This window comes from Natrix helvetica (assembly GCF_964273705.1).
Source record: "Natrix helvetica genome assembly, chromosome: 9".
In the NCBI taxonomy this organism is placed as follows: domain Eukaryota; kingdom Metazoa; phylum Chordata; class Lepidosauria; order Squamata; family Natricidae; genus Natrix; species Natrix helvetica.
This window is the reverse complement of record NC_138560.1, coordinates 3,886,232-3,892,212: the sequence shown is the minus strand read 5'-3', so window position 1 is coordinate 3,892,212 and position 5,981 is coordinate 3,886,232.

Below are 5,981 nucleotides of genomic sequence, written 5' to 3'. Positions count from 1 at the left end.
CTTTTTGGTATCTGGAGATCTGTTTTTTAGGTTGAATGGATAAAATAGTGAAGCTATCCACTAGGTGGCGCTGGTGTCTCAGGAGAAAAATGGTGGATTTGGGTCAAACTTGTAAAAATAGGTACTCAGATCTCTTTGGGAAATTTTAATTTTGTTTTTCTTCGGTACAGATGGGATGCAATCTATTCTTTATTTATTTGTGTCCCGCTTTATCATTTTTGCTTTATTATTTTTACAAGCACCTCAAAGTGCTTGAGGTGCTTGTAACAAGAAGCAATGGGTGGAAACTAATCAAGGAGAGAAGCAACCTAGAACCGAGGAGAAATTTCCTGAGAGTGAGGACAATTAATCAGTGGAACTACTTGCCTCCAGAAGTTGTGAATGCCCCAACACTGGAAGTCTTTAAGAAGATGTTGGATAGCCATTTATCTGAAACAGTATAGGGTTTCCTGCCTAGGCAGGGGGTTGGACTAGAAGACCTCCAAGGTCCCTTCCAACTCTGCTATTGTATTTATAAAGTGGCAAATATCTCCAATTTTTTCTTCCTTTTGGGGGGAAGCCCCTTTGGGACAACCAAGGTTTGTACAGGTAGTCCTCGACTTACGACCACAGTACGACCCAAAATTTCTGTTGCTAAGCAAGACACTGGTTAAAGTGAGATTTGCCCCCTTTGACGACCTTCCTCGTCCCACTTGTGAAGTGGATGATTGCCACTGTTCAAATAGGAACACGGTTGTTAAGTGAAGCTGGCTTCCCCGTTGACTTCGCTGGTCAGACGGTCGCAAAAGCGGATCACATGACCCTGGGACACTGCAACCTGCCATAAATACGAGTCAATTGCCAACTGTCTGAATTTTGATCACGCGACCACGGGGATGCTGCAATGGTTGTAAGTGTGAGACAGAAGTCAGAAGTCCACTTTTCTAAATCGCCTTTGTCGCTTTGAATGGTTGGTAAAGAAAGTGCTGTAAGTTGGAGATTACTTGTCTAGCGTATAAGTCATCCTCCCCTTACGACCGCAACTGAGCCCAAAATTCAAGTGGCTAAGTGAGAAATTTGCGACGTGGGTTTTGCCCCGTTTGACGATTTTTCTTGCCGCATTTGCAAAGCGAATGACTGAAGCTGTTCACGTGGTCGTTAAGCCAAACCGGGATTTCCCCCACTGACTTTGCTTGTCAGAAGGTCGCAAAAGGGGATCACGAACCCCAGGACGCTGCAACCATCATAAATATGAGTCAGCTGTCTAGCAGCCGAATGTCAATCAGGTGACGGGGGGGGGGGGTGAGGATGCTGCAAAGTTCGTAAGTATGAAAAACAGTCATACAAGTCACTTTTTTTCCACTGTGGTTGTAACTTTGACGGTCACTAAAGGAACTGTTGGAAGCCCCCACCCTCCTCCTCCTCCTCCAGGAATACCCCTCAACGACTCTTCCTGGGGTTCCCTTTCCCACTGCACCCCTCCCCTCCCCTCCCCTGCCTGCTTAGTGAGGGATATTGATCCGTCTCCCCTGGATGGAAAGTCTGTTGGCTGCAGATGCTTTGCTGAGATCAGCTCCTGTTCCAGGAACTTCCATCAATGCAATGGGATGGGATGGGATGGGATGGGATGGGTTGCAGAAGACGTGGGAAGACTCCGGGGGCGCGGGGAGAGGTGGAGGGGGGAGGAAATAGGAGGCCCCCACAAGGGCTTGGCCCTGAGAGACGTTGGGGAACCCACAGTCCCCAAGCCCCTTCTCAGGAATGGCCTCTACAGGTAGTCCTCAACTTATAACCGTTGGTTTAGCGACCGTTTGAAGTTACAATGGCACAGAAGAAAGTGACTGGCTCAAAGTCACCCAGTCTGCTTTCATGCCTAAAGGAGGACTAGAATTCACCAGCTCCTGGTGACTGACCCAAAGTCACCCAGCTGGCTTTCATGCCTAAGGGGGGACTAGAACTCACAGCTCCTGGTGACTGACCCAAAGTTACCCAGCTGGCTTTCATGCCTAAGGGGGGACTAGAACTCACAGCTCCTGGTGACTGACCCAAAGTTACCCAGCTGGCTTTCACGCCTAAGGTCGGACTAGAACTCACTGTCTCCTAGTTTCTAGGCCAGCACCTTCACTATTAGACCAAGCTATTACAAGTAGTCCTCGAGTTACGACCACAATGGAGTCCCAAATTTCTGTTGCTAAGCGAGACAGTTGTGCATTTCCCCACTCCAACCCCCTCCATGACTTTTCTTGCCACAGTTGTTAAGTGAATCAGGCTAAATTATATGATGAACGATTGAAGGAGCTAGATATGTCTAGTCGAATGAAAAGAAGGACCAGGGGAGACATGATAGCAGTCTTCCAATATTTGAGGCCCCCCCCCCAAGAAGAGGGAGGGGGGTCAAGCTATTCTCCAAAGCACCGGAAGGCAGGAGAAGCAGCAATGGGTGGAAACTAATGAAGGAGAGAAGCAACCTAGAACTATTTTCTGACAGTGAGAACAATTAACCTGTGGAACTGCTTGCCACCAGAAATGCTGCAACGCTGGAGGTTTTCAAGAAGAGATTGGACAACCATTTGTCTGAAGCAGTATAAGGTCACCTGCCTTGGACAGGGGGTTGGACTAGAAGACCTCCAAGGTCCCTTCCCACCTTGTCATTCTGTGTTCTTGTTCCAACAGGGGCGATCTTGCTTTCGAATCCCCCTCCTCTGGCCCCCTTCCCCAAGCCATTCTACTCTCCCCATTTGCTGCGCCCTGTGAATATCACTGATTTGCACAGGCATTTTGCTCTCTGGAGGAGAGTCAGCGGGATGAGCCAGCTACTAAAAATAAACTTTTTAAAAAAATTGTTTGGGGATACACAAATCCCAGCTGTCCTGTGTGACTTGTAGAATCTTGTTTCCCCCTGGAGTTCAGGAGGTAGGAGCGTGTCGTGAGACATACAACCTACCTTCGCGGCTGATTCTTCCACCTTCACGGACATTTATATAAAAATAAGTCAAAAAGGACAGCTGGGATTACGCACAACTCTTGTTTATCGGCAACACAGGGGCTTAACAGAATAACAGAGTTGGAAGGGGCCTTAGAGGTCTTCTAGTCAAGGCAGGAAATCCTACATCACTTCAGACAAATGGTTATCCAACATCTTCTTAAAGACTTCAAGTGTTGGGGCATTCACAACTTCTGGAGGCAACTTCTGTTCCACTGATTAATTGTTCTAACTGTCAGGAAATTCCTCTTCAGTTCTAAGTTGCTTCTCTCCTTGATTAGTTTCCACCCATTGCTTCTTGTTCTGCCCTCAGGTGCCTTGGAGAATAGTTTGACTCCCTCTTCTTTGGGGCAGCCCCTGAGATATTGGAAGGCTGCTATCCTGTCTCCCCTAGTCCTTCTTTTCATTCAACTAGACATACCCAGTTCCTGCAACCGTTCTTCATCTGTTTTACTCTTCAGTCCCCTAATCCTCTTTGTTGCTCTTCTCTGCACTCTAGGAAGAGTCTCCGCATCTTTTCTACGTAGTATTTTATATCGCATTTTACAGGCATCACATACATTTTAACTGCATGCGATGCACGTAAGATGCACGCCATGCAGGATGGGTTCCGGCAGGCACTACTGCCGATTTGCTTGTGTGCGTGCCACGCCCATGCGCAGTGCTATTAAAATTTATCTGCGCATCCACAGAACTGAAAAACAAGATGGCGGCGCCAATGGCGCCCCCTGGAGAACCGGTTCGCGGGCGTGGCAGGCCTGGGTCGATGCCGGTTCCAGTCAAACCACTACCGGTTCAGCCGGCCCGGGCCAAACTAGTAGGAACCCATCCCTGAGGCCATGCAAGGGTGAGGCTTTGACCACATCATCGCAGCTGCCATTTTGACTTTTGGGGATATGATGGACCTTGCTCATCCTCGCATCCTGAGCCTCGGCCGTTACCTGCGTCATTACGAGGCCCAGAAATCGCCACCAGATGAGATGGATGTATGCACCGAAAGCATTTTTCTTTCTGGGTAAAGGAAAGCCACTGCTTGTGCAAAGGGGGCATGTCAGGAAAGATATATAGAAACATAAATATATTATAAATGTGCCAGTAAGTGCAGGGGAATATCTGAGCACATTTCCGGTTTGGGATTGAAGGAGGGAGCCAAAGAGCAGAGAAATAATTCTGACAAAAGACAGTCTCTTCCGTAACCTAGATTGATCTCTGTCTGTGTGTGTATGTGTCTTTCTCTCACTTTCTCTTTCGTTGTCTTTCTTTCCCTCATTCTTTTTCTTTCTCTTTCTTCTTCCCTCTCTCTCTGTCTGTCTCTTTCTCTTTCATCTTTCTTTCCCTTGTTCTTTTTCTTGTTCTCTTCCCCTCATTCTTTCTTGTTCTTTCTTTCTCTCTCTCTCTCTTCTTCCCTTTCTCTGACTTTCTCTGTGTGTCTTTCTCTTGCTCTCTCTTTCGTCTTCGTCTTTTTCTTTTTTTGTTCTCTTCTTGTTCTTTCTCTTTCTTTTGGATTCTCTTTCCCTCGTTCTCTTTCTTGTTCCCTCTTTCTGTCTCTTGCTCACTTTTTACCTATCTCTGTTTCTCTCTCTCTCTCTCTCTCTTTCTTTCTCTCTCTTTCTCCCTCTCTCTTTCTCTCTCTCTCTGTTCCTGTGATTTTAACATCCTGATCCATCCAATCTATGAGCCCGCTCCTGCAGGGACCCTGCCTTGGGCCCCTCTTCGCCTCCCTGCTTCCATGCTCAGGCATGCACCACTGTGCCACAGAAGGAACCAGATGCTTCCTTGGGTTTATGAGGCCTTTACAAGCTTCTATCTCCAACAGCCGCCTCTCATTTTCTTTCAGAGGCCATTAAACTCAGCCGCCTCATTACTCACCTTCAGGGTTTATTCCTCGCCTGCTGTTGCAGCCCCTCCAAGCGAGTCCATTCCTTCCCTCGCAATCTCCTTTATAGCCCAACACTCCTCTTCCCCTAAATATAATCTTCTTGTTTGTCTGCTTCTTTGGGTTCCTTGTGCCCGTGTGATCAAGAGTTGTGAACTTTTCCTCCTAGCGCGCAGCTTGGCTCACTTCCTCGAGCCGCCTGAAACAGCCTGCTCTTCAGACACTTGGCTCACCTCTCGTTTTTTGAGATGATTATTTTTTTATGCAACAAGGCAGGTGAAATGTTTGTGCTGTTGCACCCAGGGGTGGGTTTCCATTTTTTTTTTTTACTAACTACTTTATGGGTGTAGCTTGATGGTCATGTGACTGGGAGGGCGTGGCCAACTTGTAAAATGTGGCGAAACTCACTTAACAACGCTCTTGCTTAGCAACCAAAATGTTGGCTCAGAAGTGCGCAAGTCTTAAAGCTGTCAAGTTACAAGACCCTTGCACCCCTAACCCTTTAGAGAAAAAAAAAATCCAGGAGTGTTCAACGTTGACAGCTTTAAGACGTGTGGACTTCAATTCCCAGAATTCCTCTGTTGTCCACTTTGAAGCTTTTTATGAACCTTCTGATGAGCATTTGACAGGATAATTCATTACAGGTTGTCCTCAACTTACGACGGCAATTAGGACCGGGATTTCTGTTACTAAGCAAGGTTAAGTGAGTCACGCCTGATTTCAAGACACTATTTCCTATGGCTGTGAAGCAAATCGCCGCAGTGTGAGTCAGTGTCCAAGCGTCTGAATTTTGATCCCGTGACCACCGGGATGCGGCAATGGTCGTAAGTGTGAAAAACGGTCATAAGTCCCTTTCTTCAGTGCCCTTGTAACTTTGAATGGTCTCTAAGTGAACAGTTGTAAGTCGAGGGCCACTTGTATTCTATCTTTCTGGATAAGAGTGACCAGTCTGTCAGCTCCCCCCCCCCATTTTACTCTCCTAGCAACGTTTGAACCCGGATCTCACCCGTCTGTCCCATGACTGGATTTCCTGTTCACGCCAATTAAAACATGGATTTGCAAACTTGAATGAGCAGCTCAGCAGCCCAGAAAACCGAAAAGCACTCAGACAGGTCTCCATGTTGAGACGGAGGACTGGCTGCC